The sequence below is a fragment of the Bombina bombina genome, chromosome 1 (genome assembly GCF_027579735.1).
Source record: "Bombina bombina isolate aBomBom1 chromosome 1, aBomBom1.pri, whole genome shotgun sequence".
In the NCBI taxonomy this organism is placed as follows: domain Eukaryota; kingdom Metazoa; phylum Chordata; class Amphibia; order Anura; family Bombinatoridae; genus Bombina; species Bombina bombina.
The window spans coordinates 830,100,663-830,121,499 of NC_069499.1; positions in this window are offsets into that span (position 1 = coordinate 830,100,663).

The window sequence follows — 20,837 nt, forward strand, 5'->3', positions numbered from 1 at the left end:
AGTGTAAGTATGCAAGCATGAGTGTTTAAACATAAATGTATCCTTGTATATAACCCTTTGCTGTACTGATCTACAAAAAAGCAAAATGTTGCTACAAAGTTTTAAAGCCGTTTTGAATGACAGATTTCTCTACCAATGACATTCACTACCAGGGCGGCCAAATTCTTATAAATCAGCACAGCCACTGACGTGACGTCAGCACCCGGAAGAAGCTCCATGCTGCTGTATTGAAAGGAGTGAAACGAGCTTTAAGACTCGTCGGTTTGCAGCACTTTGTCAGAGGACCCTCTGCCTGACTGTGGTCTACCCCTTGTCTCATCTGGATATTTCTGTGTCTCAGGAGCTACAATTCAGGGTAGAGCAACCGCGTGAAAAAGACAGGTACTCCAATGAACTGTTATCTATTTGCACTTTACACATGCCTGTGAAAAAGACGCGGCGAGGGTAAGCTCCCCTTGACTCCTGATGACCTCACGCTACTATGTACATTTAGACACGAAGGGGTAAGACTGTATCCACTTGGTCTGTGCATCTTTAAGGACATGCACTATACTGCGGATTACAATTATATATCACCTATACATGCAAAGTGACGAACATTTGCCTATTTTTGTATACTGGTGCACCAGTCCCCTGCACGGCCCATCTGACATTTTTATGCATCTTCTATATCCCTGTATGTATGTGATTGTATGTTTGGATGTATGCACTTATTTAATGTAACTTTATTAAATTTATTTGTATTTCAAGAATTCGCCCTAGTCTTTTACTCATTATATACAGCTGTGCTCTCTTTTGCCTAGACTTTTAGTTACCTGTATTTTAGGTTTCTACTCTCTTATTTACGTTGTTAGATATTCACTTTTCTAGGATGCACCTGTATCTTTTATTGACTAATTAAGAGTGCTACTCACCCTGTTTTTCTTGTGTCTTACATTTATCCAGCTCCATTTAAGAGTAATTCCCTTACCCTGGAGTTTCTGAGTATGCACCTTGTTGATAATAAAAAGTTAATTAACTACTAGAATTGAAACTTTATCTTAAATATAATTGTATTACATTAATTTATTCTGCGATTCTTGTAGCTTTTTCATATTCTACCACTTTTTGATACCACACTTAGACATGGCATTTAAATTATCAGAGGAACGTTGGTCCACTGCTATTAATGAAGCATTTACACTAACAGGAGATGTGCAGATAGAAGCAGAGGATGATGCTATCCATGACGTTATTTCTGCATTTAAGCTTTATAAAAAAAGACTAACCAAACAGATTAAAATTAAATGGGAACATCAAAGCCTTAGCAATTATTTAAAAATGGAAATAATTCCAAGAGGCCTTAGGATACGATTAGATCCAGGTATTAATCTGAGAGGTTTAGATGCAGATAACGACTTCATAACTAAGTGGAATGATATACTAACCAAATGTTCATTGGATCTCATTGCACTAATAATAGAAGAAGACGCTAAGAAACTTGAGAAATGTAAAACAGACGTAGATGATATCTATGAATGTCTACATAAATTTGAAAATGATTCATCATTTGACAAATTAAATAAAGAAACACAGAAACTTATTGAGAAACTACAAAGCGAAATAAAATCACGCAAAAGAAGGAAATTAATCAGGGACCAGGAAGACTATAGAAAAAATAAAATCTACATCTATAGAAACCACATTAATTCTCGAAACTATTATGATTCAGGTACTGATAACTCCGATATGGATTCTGATGGGGAAAATAAAAACAATAACGAAAATACCTCACAGGTACACCCTTTAGGGGTAGGACCAGACGAGGAGGGAAGAAGAGGCACGGGGAGGCCTCAGGAAAGGAGAGGAATGAGAGGGAGAGAGAACAGACGACATCAAAGTCAATACATGATGACGAGAAACCGTCTGAGATACAACTAGTAGGAAATAAATCTCTATTAGGCCCCTATCCACACTCACAAAAAATGGGTATAGTTAATCTCTCATCCTTTCCTTTAAATTGTGAACACATTAAAGTATTAGAAAAGGGCCTTAGTTTCTGCCCTACTAATAGCTTAGACCTATTTGAGGTCACTAAAGACTTACACCTTTTTGCTAGGAAGTTAGCATTAAAAAAGATTATGACTCCTAAAACTCAGATAGACTTGTCTTGTAGACATGAAACAGAGGCACTTCATAATCTAGAAACTTTGTTCTCTGAACAAAGTAATGAAATTACTGACATATACCCTAAAACTAACTTTAAGAAAAAATCTACCTACATGCCCTCTTTTTCATCTATCCCCAATATTTCCGTTTTTGTACAAAACGTTACGGCTGATCTGATGAAAATCGAAAGTACAGGCATTGTTAACGATAATCTCACCAAACGGGAACGTAAAGCCCTTAATGAGCTTACTAGACACCCTGAACTTATCATAAAGCCGGCCGACAAGGGCGGCAATATTGTCATCCTTAATCAGGACCTCTACATTAAAGAGGCCATGAGACAGCTATCAGATCCTAAACAATATTCAAAATCCTCAATTGATGAATTCCACAAATCCCATAACGAATTACTGTTTATGCTAAATGATGCTCGTAGAAATAATTTAATCACTAGCCATGAGTTTAGTTTTTTATTCAATCAAAAACCTAAAATTCCAGTATTTTACTGGACTCCCAAACTACATAAATCCCTCACCAACCCTCCGGGACGTCCCATAATATCAGGGATAGGAGGTCCTACGGAAGGAATTAGTAAATATGTAGATCATTTTTTACAGCCATTTGTCAATGACCTTCGTACTTTTGTACAAGACTCAACAGACGTAATAAAAAAACTGGATGGGATCAACATTCAGGATGACACTATTTTAGTGTCCCTGGATGTTGAATCCCTATACTCCTCTATCCCGCATGATGTGGGTCTTAAAACATGTGAAGAATTTCTCAATACAAGGGGTCTAGGCTACAAGAAACATACCAAATTTGTAATTGACTTATTAAAATTTGTGTTGGACAACAATATCTTCATCTTTGATGCAAAGTGCTACAAACAGATACAAGGTACCGCCATGGGGGCCACATGTGCACCAACCTACGCCTGTTTACACCTTGGCGGCTGGGAGAACCAAATTGTATTTGGGGACTACTCCGAAGTGGTTGATGCACATGTGGCCCTCTGGATAAGATATGTTGATGATATTCTGCTATTATGGGATGGCACTGAGGACGAATTGATGACATTTATTTCTCTTTTGAACTGTAATGACCGTAATATTTTTCTTACCTGTAATCATGACTTAAACTCAATTGATTTTCTGGATTTGAAAATTAGCAAAAAAGAAGGGAAAATTGAGACAGAAGTCTTTCGCAAACCCACGGCAACCAATAGCCTTCTCCTGGGGTCGAGCCACCACCCCACAAATTTGAAAAAGGGCATCCCCTACGGACAATTTCTGCGGCTTCGTAGAATATGTTCTGATGAAAAAACATTTAAAAAACAAGCCAAAGAGATGGCGACCCGATTCCATGATAGAGGCTACTCCAAAAGGTGCATTAAGAGAGCTCTTTATAGAGCCTCCCAACACCAAAGAAAAGACCTGTTATATAAATGTAAGAACAGAGATGACACAAATGAAGAAAATAAGATCAGGTTCATTACTAAATATAATGCCCATTGGAGCAAAGTAAAAGACACTCTGAATAAAAATTGGCATTTACTAACTAATGATACAACACTTCACCAATATGTAGGAGACTATCCACAGATGACTGCAAGGCGTTGCAATAATCTAAAAGACATGTTGGTTAAAAGTGAATTCAATAAAGTTCCAACCCATAATTGGTTGGAACAAAATGCACAGAAAATTGTAGGCAGCACTCCATGTGGCCACTGTGTTTGCTGTCAATACATGCAGAGAAGTAAAACATTTAATACAAATACAGGACATATATATAAAATCAACTCCTTCATTAACTACTCCACAAAAGGAGTTATATATTTACTTTACTGTTCCTGTAAAAGTTTTTACGTTGGTAAAACTTTTAGAGAACTTCGCTCGCGAATTTCTGAACATAGGGACGATATCAAACAATGCAATATTGACAGCCCTGTGGCAAGACACTATGCACAATTTCATGAATCTAAAACTGATGATTTGAAGTTCATTGGAATTGAATCTGTAAAACTTAGTATGCGTGGCGGGGATATTGACAATATCCTGCTACGTAAAGAAACAAAATGGATATATAAACTAAATACCTTAGCACCTCATGGCCTCAATGAAAAATTAGAGTTTGCTTCATTTTTAGCTTAATCCTCTGTGGATATGTGCACATCATCCTGTGTGTGACTACATAGTCTTTGGTAGTATCAAAAATTAAAAATTATGAATGGCGTAATTGCAATACTAAATACAAAAAAACATAGTCTTATTTACGCAATCTGAACATACACACACACTAGTAATATAACAGATTAGATGTATAATATAATCTTCCAATGTATCGAGTGTAAGTATGCAAGCATGAGTGTTTAAACATAAATGTATCCTTGTATATAACCCTTTGCTGTACTGATCTACAAAAAAGCAAAATGTTGCTACAAAGTTTTAAAGCCGTTTTGAATGACAGATTTCTCTACCAATGACATTCACTACCAGGGCGGCCAAATTCTTATAAATCAGCACAGCCACTGACGTGACGTCAGCACCCGGAAGAAGCTCCATGCTGCTGTATTGAAAGGAGTGAAACGAGCTTTAAGACTCGTCGGTTTGCAGCACTTTGTCAGAGGACCCTCTGCCTGACTGTGGTCTACCCCTTGTCTCATCTGGATATTTCTGTGTCTCAGGAGCTACAATTCAGGGTAGAGCAACCGCGTGAAAAAGACAGGTACTCCAATGAACTGTTATCTATTTGCACTTTACACATGCCTGTGAAAAAGACGCGGCGAGGGTAAGCTCCCCTTGACTCCTGATGACCTCACGCTACTATGTACATTTAGACACGAAGGGGTAAGACTGTATCCACTTGGTCTGTGCATCTTTAAGGACATGCACTATACTGCGGATTACAATTATATATCACCTATACATGCAAAGTGACGAACATTTGCCTATTTTTGTATACTGGTGCACCAGTCCCCTGCACGGCCCATCTGACATTTTTATGCATCTTCTATATCCCTGTATGTATGTGATTGTATGTTTGGATGTATGCACTTATTTAATGTAACTTTATTAAATTTATTTGTATTTCAAGAATTCGCCCTAGTCTTTTACTCATTATATACAGCTGTGCTCTCTTTTGCCTAGACTTTTAGTTACCTGTATTTTAGGTTTCTACTCTCTTATTTACGTTGTTAGATAAACCTATTAACCCCCTAAACCGCCAGCCCCCCACATCGCCATAAACTAAATTAAACACTAAATAAAAAACACTAAATTACGCAAAAAACAACACCACATTATCAAAAATAAAAAAGAATTACACCTAATCTAATAGCCCTATAAAAATATAAAAGCCCCCCCCCAAAAAATAGTAAAAAACCTAGCTTACAATAAACTACCAATGGCCCTTAAAAGGGCCTTTTTGTGGGGCATTGCCCCAAAGAAATCAGCTCTTTTACCTGTAAAAAAAAAAAAAAATACAAACACCTCCCAACAGAACCCCCCCCCCAACCAACCAACCCCCCCAAATAAAAACCCTATCTAAAATAACCTAAGCTAACCATTGCCCTGAAAAGGGCATTTGTATGGACATTGCCCTTAAAAGGGCATTTAGCTCTTTTACCTGCCCAGACCCAATAATATTTGATCAGCTATCATCCTATTTGGCTGTTCTAATCAGAAAATAGGATTGAGCTCTCATCCTATTGGCTGATTGGAAGAGCCAATAGGATGAGAGCTGCTCAAATCCTATTGGCTGATTGGAACAGCCAATAGGATTTTAGCAGCTCTAATCCTATTGGCTGATTGGAACCTTTCAGCCAATAGGAATGCAAGGGACGCCATCTTGGATGACGTCACTTGCATTCAAGTTCCAGTTTATGGCGGTGACTGTATTGAAGAGGAGCTCTGTGCCGGATGTCTTCAGGATGGACCTGTTTCGCGCCGGATGGATGAAGATAGAAGATGCCGTCTGGATGAAGACTTCGCCAGCTGGATGAAGATGGAAGAGGCCGCCTGGATGAAGACTTCTTGCCGCCCAGATGAAGACTTCTTGCCGGCTGGATGAATCCTTCAAGCGGGACTTCAATAACTATAAGTAGATCGTCGGAGGTTCGTGTTAGGTTTATTTAAGGGTTTTTTGGGTGGGTTTTTTTTTTAGAGTAGGGTCTGGGCAGGTAAAAGAGCTAAATGCCCTTTTAAGGACAATGCCCATACAAATGCCCTTTACAGGGCAATGAGGAGCTTAGGTTATTTTAGATAGGGTTTTTATTTGGGGGGTTGGTTGGTTGGGTGGTGGGTCTTACTGTTGGGGGGTGTTTGTATTTTTTTCACAGGTAAAAGAGCTGATTTCCACAAAAGGCCCTTTTGAGGGTCATTGGTAGTTAATTGTAGACTAGGGTTTTTTTATTTTGGGGGGGGGCTTTTTATTTTGATAGGGCAATTAGATTAGGTGTAATTCTTTTTTATTTTTGATAATGTGGGTTTTTTTTCTTTGTAATTTAGTGTTTTTTATTTTTTATTAAACAGCGTTTAATTTTTTTTGTAATTTAGGAATTTTTAATAAGGGTTAAATAGTATATTTAAATAATTTTAGTAGGGTTAGGTTTTTTTAATATGTAATTTAGTTAATTTAATTGGTAGTTTAATTTAAGTGTATTATAATAGTTACAGTAGGTTAATTAATAGCTTAAAATGAGTTTATTTTAATTCTACAGTTAAGTTTAAATGTATTTTAAGATAGGGATGTTGTAATTTTAATTTAAAGTTAGCAGATTGTTAGGTTTAGGGGTTAATAGCTTCATTTAGTTTTTGGCGATGTGGGGGGCTGGCGGTTTAGGGGTTAAAAGGTTTAGTTGGTGGTAGTAATGTGGGAGGCCAGAGGTTTAGGGGTTAATACGTTTATTTAGTGGCGGCGGGGTACGGGAGCAGCGGGATAGGGGTTAATACTTTTATTTAGGTTGTAGCGGGATAGGGGTTAATACTTTTATTTAGGTTGCGGCAGGGTCCGGGAGCGGCGGGATAGGGGTTAATACTTTTATTTAGGTTGCGGCGGGGTCCTGGAGCGGCGGGATAGGGGTTAATAACTTTATTTAGTGGAGGCGGGGTCCGGGAGCGGCAGGATAGGGGTTAATACTTTTATTTAGGTTGCGGCGGGTTCCCGGAGCGGCAGGATAGGGGTTAATAACTTTATTTAGTGGCGGCGGGGTCCGGGAGCGGCAGGATAGGGGTTAAACATTTTAGTATAGTGGCGGCGTTTAGTGACAGGGTATAAATAAAATTGGGAAAAAGCCGAATAGACGCGAGATCGATGACTGTTAGTTAACAACAGTCCGATGCTCATCGCCCCATACTTGGTGCGCGTCTTTTTGCCAGCTTTTTTTATAAGTATGGAGAGCGTATTCAGGTCCGTGGCCACGATGTAAGACGATGTTAGGCGAGCGTGTTGGTGCCGGCGAATGCAGCATAGTTGAGGCTTTGATAAATATCCCCCAAAGTGGACATTGATAGAATGCTGGCATATGCGATATGCCATTTTCTGGTTCGACAGTGGCCACAGAGCAATTTGGGTGCGGTGTATTGTCCCCCAAATGTTAGGTATGTCTCCTATATTCTATTAGTCCCTCTTAAGATCAGGCCAAGTGTCCTCAGTGTGAGTAAAAACGTACGACAGGATATCACTTTTTGAGGATGGCATTCCTAAACTTCCTGATTACAACAATGAAAGTGCCTTAAGTCATCCTATATGACATGATATAAACTAATAATGTGCTGCGTATAGATGATCTAGATGTCATAAACCTCAGCATCAGTGAGTGCATACACCCTGCACGTGTGGGCAAGATGGCTGGCACATATGATTGTGTTGAGACAAAGTTGTCCACGAGCAAGTGAATGAGCAAACTCAGAATCCATATTTGAATAGCCAAATAGCAAACCCAATTAGTCAATCAAAATAGCACTGCTACACAATGGTGAACAAAAATGCAAGAATGGCCTGATAGGCCAAGTTGGTCATCTGGGACATATTGGCTGTGTTGTTTGTTTAATTTCTAGTACACTAGACCTATGTGAGCCCCTTAGTAATGATTCTTGACTATATGCAGATGAAACTTATTGAAAACATAGATGTAACATAGTAACATAGTAACATAGTAGATAAGGTTGAAAAAAGACTGAAGTCCATCGAGTTCAACCTATACAAATCTAAAATACTTACAAAAAGCTCCAGTTAAGCTTAAATAACCCCATTAAAATGTGACCCATTTAATACTAGCAATCATATCCATGAATTTTGTTTATATACAGAAATTTATCCAGACTATTTTTAAATGTATCTATGGTATTGGCATTCACTACCTCCTTTGGTAATGAGTTCCACAATTTTATTGCTCTTACAGTGAAAAAACGTTTCCGTTGCAGGAGATTAAATCTCCTTTCCTCCAACCTTAAATTATGACCTCTTGTCAGAACCAATTTTCTTGGAATAAAAAGAGCTTCTGCCATCTCTGTATATGGGCCTTGAATATATTTATATAAAGTAATCATGTCACCTCTCAAGCGCCTTTTTTCTAAAGAGAACAGACCCAGTTTGGCTAGCCTCTCCTCATAGGTTAATTTCTCCAATCCCCTTATTAGCTTTGTGGCCCTTCTCTGAACTTTTTCTAGTTCTGCAATATCTTTTTTAGCAATCGGTCCCCAGAACTGCACTCCAAACTCAAGGTGAGGTCTTACCAGGGCTTTATATAATGACAGAATTATGCTTTCCTCCCTTGAATCAATGCCTCTTTTAATACATGCTAGTATCTTATTAGCCTTTGAAGCCGCTGCCCTGCATTGTGCACTCATCTTTAGCTTGTTATCTATTACTACTCCCAAATCCCTTTCCTCCTGTGTTTGGCTAAGTCTTGTCCCATTTAAAAAATACATAGCCTGCTTATTTTTACTTCCAAAATGTAGAACCTTACATTTTTCCGTATTAAATCTCATTTTCCATTCACTTGCCCATAGTTCTAATTTTAGCAAATCCCTTTGCAAAGAGAGTTCATCCTGCTCTGACCTAATGACCTTACTTAACTTAGTATCATCTGCAAAAATAGAGATGTCGCTATTTAATCCTTGCTCCAAGTCATTTATAAAAATATTAAAAAGAACAGGGCCCAGTACTGATCCCTGGGGGACGCCACTGATTACCTTTGTCCAATCTGAGTATGATCCATTTACTGCTACTCGTTGCTCCCTATCTTTTATCCAGTTATTTATCCATGAGCTAACATTTTCAGCTATTCCCAGTCCCTTAATTTTGTGCATTAATCTCTCATGTGGCACTGTATCAAATGCCTTTGCAAAATCTAAGTATATCACATCAACTGATTCCCCTTTATCTATATTTTTACTTACTTCCTCGTAGAATCTAATTAGATTAGTTTGACATGATCTATTTCTCCTAAAGCCATGCTGATTAGAACTCATAATCTTGTTTACACGAATATGCTCATCAATATAATCCCTTATAATCCCTTCAAATATCTTCCCCACTATTGATGTCAGACTAACTGGTCTATAGCTTCCTGGATCATCCCTGCTTCCCTTTTTGAAGAGTGGCACCACATCAGCTTTACGCCAATCCTGGGGTACCATGCCTGAGGATAATGAGTCTTGAAAAATTAAGAGTAAAGGTTTGTCTATAACAGTGCTAAGTTCCCTTAACACCCTTGGGTGTATTCCATCTGGGCCTGGAGTTTTATTTACCTTAATATTTTTTAGTTTTTTCCTGATATCCTCTAAACAAAACCCAGTTAGTGGTATGGACTGGCATGTTCTATTCTGTTCCAAAGTATCATTCAATGGTTCCTCTCTTGTGTATACTGAAGAAAAAAACTGGTTTAGTACCTCAGCCTTCTCCCTGTCATTATTTATCATGCTACCCTCCACACATTTTAATGTACCTATATTATCCTTCTTAGATTTTTTGCTATTTATGTACTTAAAGAACCTTTTAGGGTTAGACTTAGAATCCTTGGCAATTAATTTTTCATATTCAATTTTGGCTAATTTGATTGCTTTTTTGCATGCTTTGTTACATTCCTTATAAATATTGTATGCTGAGTCTGTACTATTTTCTTTTAATAATTTAAATGCCCTACGTTTTTTCCTAATTTCTTTTAACACATTTATATTTAGCCATAACGGCTTATTTTTTTTATTTTTATTTTTATAACCATATGGTATGTATTGATATGTATATTTATTTAACAAATTTTTAAATATTATCCATTTATCCTCTGTATTTTTATTAGAAAATACATTGTCCCAATTTATATTATTTAATGATTTCCTTAAATCGTTGAATTTTGCTTTCTTGAAATTAAAAGTCTTAGTTAAGCCTTTAAAACACTGCATATGAAAAGAGATTTCAAATGTGACCATGTTATGATCACTGTTACCCAAATGTTCTTTGATTTCTATGTTTGATATTATATCTGTATTGTTTGATAGCACTAAATCCAATATAGCTTTACTCCTAGTTGGCTCCTCTATTAATTGTGACAAGAAGTTATCCCTGAGAACATTTAAAAATCTATCCCCCTTAGCTGAATTACTAGTTTCATTGGCCCAGTTTATATCAGGGTAGTTAAAATGTCCAATTATTTAATTAGAGGTGGGAGCTATGGTGAATTTTCTCGATAGCGCGGTGCAGAATAGCATTTTTCATGGCTTATTCAAAACATAGGATGTGTAATTTTTCAAAAACTCATGAAGCTTAGTTTGTGACTTAGTTTGTGACCACTGCTAACCACTTCTGAACTAGTATTACGGGTGGGTGCCAAAACCATGTTCGCGAGTTTGTGAACGCATGTGTAAGCCTTGCACAGTCAATAGTACGCCACTTGTAATCTAGCCCTATGTAGGTGATTATTTACTGCATTGACAGATCTATTAAAGGGCCCTTAGGAGCTACTTGAGCAAGATCATAATGGATCTTAATTTTTAATAAAAATTATTCCCTGTCCCTGTGATAAGTGGCCAGTATCAGGGATGTTAGCATGTGTAGTGTTGGCTGTTTCAGTATATCAGTATATTTTGATGAGGCTGTCCACAGGTAGGCTCATCACAAATTATCCCTATAAAGGATGAAGTGGGCTAGTGAGAATGTTACTGATGGAGTGGATGTCATGTCCTCTTGATAAACAAGCATTTTAAGTGTCAACCTCAGAAATATATTGTCACACTTGGTGTCGGGTCTGGAGAGTGAAGCTCATTTGCAGAGGCATATTTGTTTATTCTCTTGATTATTGAATGGGGCTAGTGTAGCTTTCTTATGTTTAGCCGTAATGGATGATGAAAAATACATAAACTGGTATGAAAGGTAGAGTACTTGCAATGCCAAATATAAGTGATGCTGGAAAACAGGATACAGCAGAGGCTGAGCGTTGGCAGGTCACAGCAGAGGCTAAACAGTGGCAGATGACAGCAAAGGCTGCACAGTGGCAGTCCACAGCAGAAAATGAGCAGTGGCAGACCACACTAGTCCCAGGTGCTGCAAGGGAGTAGTAGCCAGGTGTACTCAGAAAATGAAGAGGTAAACAGGTATGCTCAGGGACTGCAGAGGACCAGGTGTACTCATGAACTGTGGCAGACAAGGTATACACTGGAGCTGTAGAGGACAAGGAAAGTTCAGGAACTACAGCAAAAAGATGAGTTTAGGAGCTGTAGTGGAGAAAGTGCTCAAAAGCTGCAGCTTAAAGCAGTAAACAAGGTCAGACTAGCAGGGTTAGTAGGTCAGTCCAAAATCAAGTGTCAACGGAAGGGTTCACACACAAACAGAATCAGAAACAAGCCAAGGAAAATACAAGATAGTAAAAGGATTTCTCTTCCACAAACAGAGGTACAGACTGAGTTAAAGGGACACTCAATCAAAATTAAACTTTCATTATTCAGATAGAGCATGCCATTTTAAACAACTTTCCAATTTACTTCCATTAACTAAATGTGCACAGTCTTTTTATATTTAAACTTTTTGAGTCACCAGCTCCTACTGAGCATGTGCAAGAATAAGTGTGTATGCATTTGTGAATGGCTGATGGCTGTCACATGGTACGTGTATGCATTTGTGATTGGCTGATGGCTGTCACATGGTACATTGGGAGTGGAAAATAACTTTTAAAATTGTCAGAAAAAAAAAAATCTACTACTCATTTGAAGTTCAGACTAAGTGCTATTGCATTGTCTTATTATCTTGCATTTGTTGATTATGCAAATCTACTGTGCTGACTGGTCCTTTAACTCAATGGGGCCTATTTATCATGCTCCATATGGATCTTGAAGGCCCGTGTTTCTGGCCTCTGAGGAGGCGGACAGACATTGTGGGAAATCAACCCGATCGAATACAATCGGGTTGATTGATACCCCCTGCTAGCGGCCGATTGGTTGCGAATCTGCAGGGGGCAGTATTGCACCAGCAGTTCACAAGAGCTGCTGGTGCAATGCTGAATGCGGAGAGCGTATTGCTCTCGGCATTCAACAATGTCTGTCGGACATGATCCGCTGATCGGATCATGTCCGACAGAGGGTTGATAAATCGGCCCCAATGTCTGGGCAAAGAATGATTAGCCAGGCAGGTCTAAATAGTGTGTTGGAAATTGCACATTACCAACAACTGGCAGAAGGTGGAGCCAGATAACCTAATAGACAAAGCAAAAAAACAACAGGAAAGTATTCACAAATAAAGCCCTCTGGTGGCTAAGGGGAAAGCCACTGGGATACAACATGGGAGACCTGATGGTTCAAGACCTGATGAGGGAAAGACATATCTTGCTATTTTCTTGTCTGTGAGTTGTGAACCATCAGAGGAATAGCTGTATTTCCAAGAGTAGAAACAGGCAAAAGTAAGTGATCACAAAATAACCTGTTTATCTAATTGTAAGAACCAGTAGCATTGTGTTTTAGAACATGTAAATGTGTTTGCTACAAAGGGCTGCAAGGCATTGCAAGTACATTGCACATCCCTGTCAGAGCAGGTGTTTGTAGCCACGTATTGTATAGGGTAATTTATTGCAGACTACATCCAGAATTTTTAAAATTGAAGGGGGGTAACTTTTGTTGTTTTAAACATGTATTGGGCTCTACATTCATTTTTTTGTCTAAAGAAAATGTGCATGTGCACACTAGATGGAGGGAGATGATATGTTCTGTGAGATGATGTCCTCTTGCAGTGTTCTGCGATAGAGACTCTTGCAGTGTCTGGAAGACATAATCATAGTTGGTCATTTCCAGTAGTATGATTAGGTAAGTGTGGTTGAGAGGAATAATATGTTTAAGGACATGACAATCTCATTGGTGTTAGACAGGGCCTGACTGGGAATAAAAAGCAGCCCTGGAAAATTTGGAGACCAGCCCTATTTTTCGTTGAGTCAGTATAATGCGCACACACCATTTTTCTCAAAGGGGATTACTGGGATACTCTTTTCCCAATATTTTTTTAGAAGTATATTATGTTAGTTTGTGTTTTAAAAAAAGTGCAATATTGTTCTTAGATGCACCCTACAACCCAATTGCATCCATTAATCACCCCTTTAAATTGTAGATTTCCAGCCCCAGCAGCTGGTATCCTGGTAGACCAATCCAGCCTTGGTGTTAGAAAAGTAACAATAACTGTGGCTTTTTGTATGTGCTCTTTGTAGTTAATCACCCATTCTTTTGGACTGCAGGCCTGTAACCGATTCCCCTTCAGATGTTTTTTTATATGCAAAACATGGAAATGGGAGGGAAACAGAAGAATCAAATGTACATTTGTGCACATCTCAGCGGTGTAACTACAGGGGTTTTAAAGATCTCAATTGAGACTGAGCCCACACATCTAGGGGGCCCACCTGGACCCTGCAATTAGTAGTGGCATCACGCCACCAGCATCATGTTTGGTCCCCCTGTGGTAGGCAGACAAGGCTGAAAATCATATCATACAGAAAGTCAAAATCACAAATTGAAACTCATATTTTTTTAACCTCATAAACAATTCTATGAGGTATTTGTATCTCCTAAAAACAAATAACAAGTTTTCCCTTTAATTACTGATCCGGGGATCAAGTACAGTACTTCGGTCTTTTTTTAACCTCATCTACTATGTTACCTGTATCAGTCCTGTACACAGTTAGCAACATTCACAATATCTATATAAGGAACAACATTTCCACAGCTGGAATCCTCCCACAACCAGTATCTCCTTACTGTGTACAGGACCAGCACAGGTGAAAAGAGACACTTACCTGAGAACTGTATTTGATCCACAGAGCATTAATCAAAGTAGAAGAAATCGGGATTGATGGTACTCTGTACTATAAGCTGAGGAACTCCTTGTTTGTTGTTTTTTAAGCGATATAAATACGTCATAGAATTTTTTATGAGGTTATAAAATTTAAGTGTGAATTTGTGATTTTTAATCAATTAAAGACTCTGATGTTTGCATACTACACTTAGATGTCCCCTGCGCCACTTAATATTTAGAACTGTAAATCCCACATCACAATCATCACAGTAGAAAACACGGAGCACCCCATCCCTCATAACCTACTGACTGGAAATCTGAGACAGCACTGCCTAGAGTCAACACACTACACAAAATACAAATGAAACCTATGGCTGCAAAAAGGCTTCAAGATAATGCATAGCAAAGATGTTAAAAAAGCTTCCTCTTGGAATTTTAGGCCATTTTCCTTCACAAATTTCAACTCTCGGCATGAAGCTGCAAAAGTTAGTAGGAAACAATTGCCACTGTGCAGATAGCTTCTGGGCCTGATAAGCAAAGATTCCCTAGTTTGGAGAGAAATTATAGTTCAGACTTCACAAGGGCAGATCCTGGAAGTCCCAGAGAGATGAGAGATTCCTTCCATAGAACGTAATGAGGCTCTCTGGAAAACATAATTTCACAGGGGAGTGAGAAGTTAACTGGAGAACACCTTGAGCTGATATAAAGGCCCCAATTTATCAAGGTTTGGTGGACCTGATCCGACAGTGCGGATCAGGTCCGCCAGATCACGCTGAATATGGCGAGCAATACGCTCGCTGTATTCAGCATTGCACCAGCAGCTCACAAGAGCTGCTGGTGCAACGCCGCCCCCTGCAGACTCGCGGCCAATGGGCCGCCAGCAGGGGGGTGTCAATCAACCTAATCGTACTCGATCGGGTTGATTTCCTGCGATGTCTGTCCGTCTGCTCTGAGCAGGTGGACAGGTTATGGAGCAGCGGTCTTTGTGACCGCTGCTTCATAACTGCTGTTTCTGGTGAGCCTACAGGCTCGCCAGAAACACGGGGCATCAAGCTCCATACGGAGCTTGATAAATATGCCCCAAAGTCTCAGTTTACAGCAAATAAAAATGAATCTGAACTGTTTTTACTACAATTTAACTTGATTTAGTTTAGTATATATTACTATTCTGTCAGATAAATAAGTGTATTTGGGAAATTTGAGCAAACCTCACCTTCATACAGCTAAAAAGAAAATTCAGTGAGACCAGCTTGTTTAAAATGCTTACAACATTTCACAAGAAATGTGAGAGAGCTTCAAACATACTCTGGAAGCTCCCATGTTCAGTCCTGGGAACTCCCCTGGAGAAAATACTGTATAATGTAATTTGTTAAAGATACACAGAAAAATACAAAGTATGATCTTAATTTGTTGAAGTAACTGAAACTTTGAAAATATAATCAGACTTTGTAAAATCACTGCAAATCTATATTTAGCTGTTATATTTATAAAATGGAAAGTGCAAAATTGAAATGTAATAATACTGAAAGGACCCAATCTAAAGTAATATAAAATATAAAGCACAAAATGTCTGACAAAACTTTAATATCATGCAGTGCTATATTACACTTGGCTTCACATACAGAAATGTGGAGGACAACGCTTTAGCGAAGCATAGCAAAATATGCCTGTCTAAATATTTTGAGAGCTCTCACAATGTTGGAGGGTTCCACTCTGTTTCTTTTAGCATTCAATGAGTTAAACCCCTGTGAAGTTGGCACTGCAATTTCTCTCCAAGCAGCAGAATATTTAATTATCAGGCCCTGAAAGAGTAATTTTCATTGAAACAAGAATAAACACAGGAATAGCTCAGTTTGCAGTAAAGCACCACACACAAGAACTGATGTTTGCATTACAGAATCTGTACTGAAGCAGGATTACCTATTGAGGTAAAAAAGCACCTAGAAGCTTCTGTAGGGTTTCATGGAAAGCCAAAAGTTTATTAAGATGAGGAGGGCAAGAGGGGAAATTACTGGCATTTATCTCTTTAAAGGACAAGAAACCCACATTTTGTCTTCCGTGGTTCAGATAAAGAATGTGATTTAAAACAACAACCCAAATTTATTTCCATTATCTAATTAGTTTTGTTCTTTTGATATCCTTTGTTGAAAAGGAAACCTAGGTAGGCTCAGGAACTGCTGATTGGTGGTTGCACATATATGCCTCATGTTATTGGCTCATCCAATGCCTTCAGGTAGCTCCCAGTAGTGAAATGCTACTTCTTCAACAAATAGTACTTAGAGCATGAAAATAATTACGGCTAGATTACAAGTTTTGTGTTAGAGGCTGTGCGGTGCTAACAAGCAGTTTTCACTCACCGCTCACTTACAGACAGTGTTGGTATTACGAATTTTTACAAACCAGACAAGAAGTGAGCGTTGAGCAAAATTTTGCTCATTACCACCCTCCAATACCAGCACTGCTTACGTTAGCGGTGAGCTGGTGTAATGTGCTTGTGCACGATTTCCCCATAGGAATCAACGCGGAGAGCCAGCTGAAAAAAGTCTAACACCTGCAAAAAAGCAGTGTAAAACTCCTTAACGCAGCCCCATTGATTCCTATGGGGAAATAAAAGTTATGTCTACACCTAACACCCTAACATGAACCCCGAGTCTAAACACCCCTAATCTTACACTTATTAAACCCTAATCTGCCGCCCCCTACCTACATTTATTAACCCCTAATCTGCCGCCTCCAACGTCGCCGCCACTATTCTAAATTTATTAACCCCTAAACCTGTCTAACCCTAACCCCCACTAACTTAAATATAATTTAAATAAATCTAAATAAAATTACTATAATTAACTAAATAATTCCTATTTAAAACTAAATACTTACCTATAAAGTAAACCTTAAGCTAGCTACAATATAACTAATTAAGGTAGAAAATATAATCGGAATTAAGGTAGAAAAAATCCTATTGGCTGATGCAATCAGTCAGTAGGATTGAAGTTCAATCCTAGTGGCTGATCCAATCAGCCAATAGGATTGAGCTGGCATTCTATTGGCTGTTCCAATCAGCCAATAGAATGCCAGCTCAATCCTATTGGCTGATTGCATCAGCCAATAGGATTTTTTCTACCTTTATTCCGATTGGCTGATAGAATTCTATCAGCCAATCGGAATTGAAGGGACGCCATCTTGGATGACGTCACTTAAAGGAACCGTCATTTAGTAAGAAGACTTCGTTGGAAGAGGATGCTCCACGCCGGATGTCTTGAAGATGGACCCGCTCCGCGCCGGATGGATAAAGATAGAAGATGCCGTCTGGATGAAGACTTCTGCCCGTCTGGAGGACCACTTTGCCCAACTTGGATGAAGACTTCTCCCGGCTTCGTTGAGGACTTTGGCGCGGTTAGATGAAGACTTCTCCCGTTAAGGTGATCTTCAAGTGTTAGGTTTTTTTAAGGGGGTATTGCGTGGGTTTTAGAGTAGGGTTGGTTGTGTGGGTGGTGGGTTTTAATGTTGGGGGGGATTTGTAATTTTGTTTACAGGTAAAAGAGATGATTACTTTGGGGCAATGCCCTGCAAAAGGCCTTTTTAAGGGCTATTTGTAATTTAGTGTAGGGTAGGGCTTTTTTATTTTGGGGGCCTTTTTTATTTTGTTAGGGGGATTAGATTAGGTGTAATTAGTTTAAAAATCTTGTAATTTGTTTATTATTTTCTGTAATTTAGTGTTTGTTTGTTTTTGTACTTTAGATAATTTTATTTAATTGTATTTAATTGTATTTAATTTAGGGAATTAATTTAATTATAGTGTATTGTTAGGTGTTAGTGTAATTTAGGTTAGGTTTTTTTTTACAGGTAAATTTGTATTTATTTTAGCTAGGTAGTTATTAAATAGTTAAAAACTATTTAGTAACTATTCTACCTTGTTAAAATAAATACAAACTTGCCTGTAAAATAAAAATAAACCCTAAGCTAGCTACAATGTAACTATTAGTTATACTTATATTGTAGCTAGCTTAGGGTTTATTTTATAGGTAAGTATTTAGTTTTAAATAGGAATAATTTAGTTAATGATAGTTATTTTTATTTAGATTTATTTAAATTATATTAAAGTTAGGGGGTGTTAGGGTTAGACTTAGATTTAGGGGTTAATAACTTTAATATAGTGGCGGCGATGTTGGAGCGGCAGATTAAGGGTTAATAAATGTAGGTAGGTGGCGTCGATGTTAGGGACGGCAGATTAGGGGTTAATAATATTTAACTAGTGTTTGCGATGCAGGAGTGCAGCGGTTTAGGGGTTAATATATTTATTATAGTGGCGGAGATGTCCGGTTTGGCAGATTAGGGGTTAAAAATGTTATTTTACTGCTTGCGATGTGGGGGGGGGGGCTCGGTTTAGGGGTTAATAGGAAGTTTATGGGTGTTAGTGTACTTTTTAGCACTTTAGTTAAGAGTTTTATTCTACGGCGTTGTAGTGTAAAACTCTTAACTACTGACTTTAGAATGCGTTACCTTGACAGGAGAGGGTCTACCGCTCACTTTTTGTCAGACTCGTAATACCGACGCTATGCAAGTCCCATTGAAAAAAGAAGATACGCAATTGATGTAAGTGTATTTGCTGTATTTCCAAGTCTGTCCAAAAAAGTGAGCGGTGAGCTTGTACCTGCAAGACTCGTAATACCAGTGGGCGTTAAAAAGCAGCGTTAGGACCTCTTAAGTCTTAACGCTGCTTTTTTAACCTAACGCACAACTCATAATCTAGCCGTTAGATAATAGAAGTACATTGGAAAGTTGTTTAAACTTGTATTCTCTATCTGAATCATGAAATAAAAAGTTTGTGTTTCATGTCCCTTTAAATCCAAGTACTCGTAGAAAACCCTTTATAAAAACTGCTTGGGACCAGAAATGGTTTGGATTTTGAAATATTTTGCGTCTGTAAAATTGGACAGTTTAGAGAGAGGATGGGACCAAGTGTAAGCAACAATATCTTATGTAATTTAGGCAATATTTACTTGTCATTATACAGCTTATACGTGTAACTTAAAGGGACATTAAACCCAAAAAATGTATTTCATGATTCAGATAGAAAATACAATTCTAAACAACATTCCTATTAACTTCTATTATCTAATTTGCTTCATTCTTTAGATATCTTTTGCTAAAGAAATAGCAATACACATGGGTGAGCCAATCACGAGGCATCTATGTGCAGCCACCAATCAGAAGGTACTGAGCCTATCTAGATATGATTTTCAGGAAAGAATATCAAGAGAATGAAGCAAATTAGATAATAGAAGTAAATTAGAAAGTTGTTTAAAATTGTATACTCCATCTGAATCATGAAAGAAAAAAAATGGGTTTATATAGTTTTGAATACATAGCACCATCAGAAAGATAGTGCAGTGCTGTAAGGCTAATAATAGAGATGATACTGTCCTTACTATAAATACTCTACTATTTTTGATGACTTTCAGACACAAAATACTGTACTTGGGTTAGGGCATATATTTAAAGCTTAAAGGGACAGTCAACACCAGAACTTTTGTTGTTTTAAAAGATATATAATCCCTTAATTACCATGTTATCTATATGAAACACGTGCACTAATGCCCTCTAGTGGTGAAAAACTATCAAAATGCATTTAGATTAGAGGCGGCCTTCAAGGTCTAAGAAATTAGCATATGAACCTCCTAGGTTTAGCTTTCAACTAAGAATACCAAGAGAACAAAGCAAAATTGGTGATAAAAGTAAATTGGAAAGTTGTTTAAATGACATGCCCTATTTGAAACAGGAAAGTTTTTTTTGGACTTGACTGTCCCTTTAATAATTATGTACTAACAGTAATTTTTTGCATATAATATGCTAACAGATTATATATTAAAATGCCTTTGCTGAACCTAACTGCTTTGAAGTTGCTGATACATAATTTGTGAGTACAAAGATAGGGCATACTTAAGGTGAGGAGAATGGAATATATACATACCAAATCCCATTCTTATTAACTACAGTATTCTGCACTATTCTATACAAATAAAGTCATTTTTATAAAGTGGAATAAACTTGTAAAAATAAAATGTTATTGTTTTTTAAATAAATGTTATTATTTCCTTGCTATGCTTCTGGTTATAGTTTTGTGACCGTATCTCTATGTTTTCAAAATATACAGTTGATCTTGATTTACTTAAGATACAATCAGACACTAGGGGCCTAACTTGTGTGTTCTTCAAATGCATCAATAATCTCGGCAGTCATATTGAATTTAGATGTAAGGTCACCTGGGAAAGCCAGAGAGATGAAAACATACTATGTACTCTTAAATAAAAATAAGAACTTCACATTGAAAATTCCTATTTGTCTCAGGGCTGAATACTGTTATGGCTACATGACTGTTTAAAATGCTGCCCAACAAGTTTTTGAGTACAGTATTCTTTCAA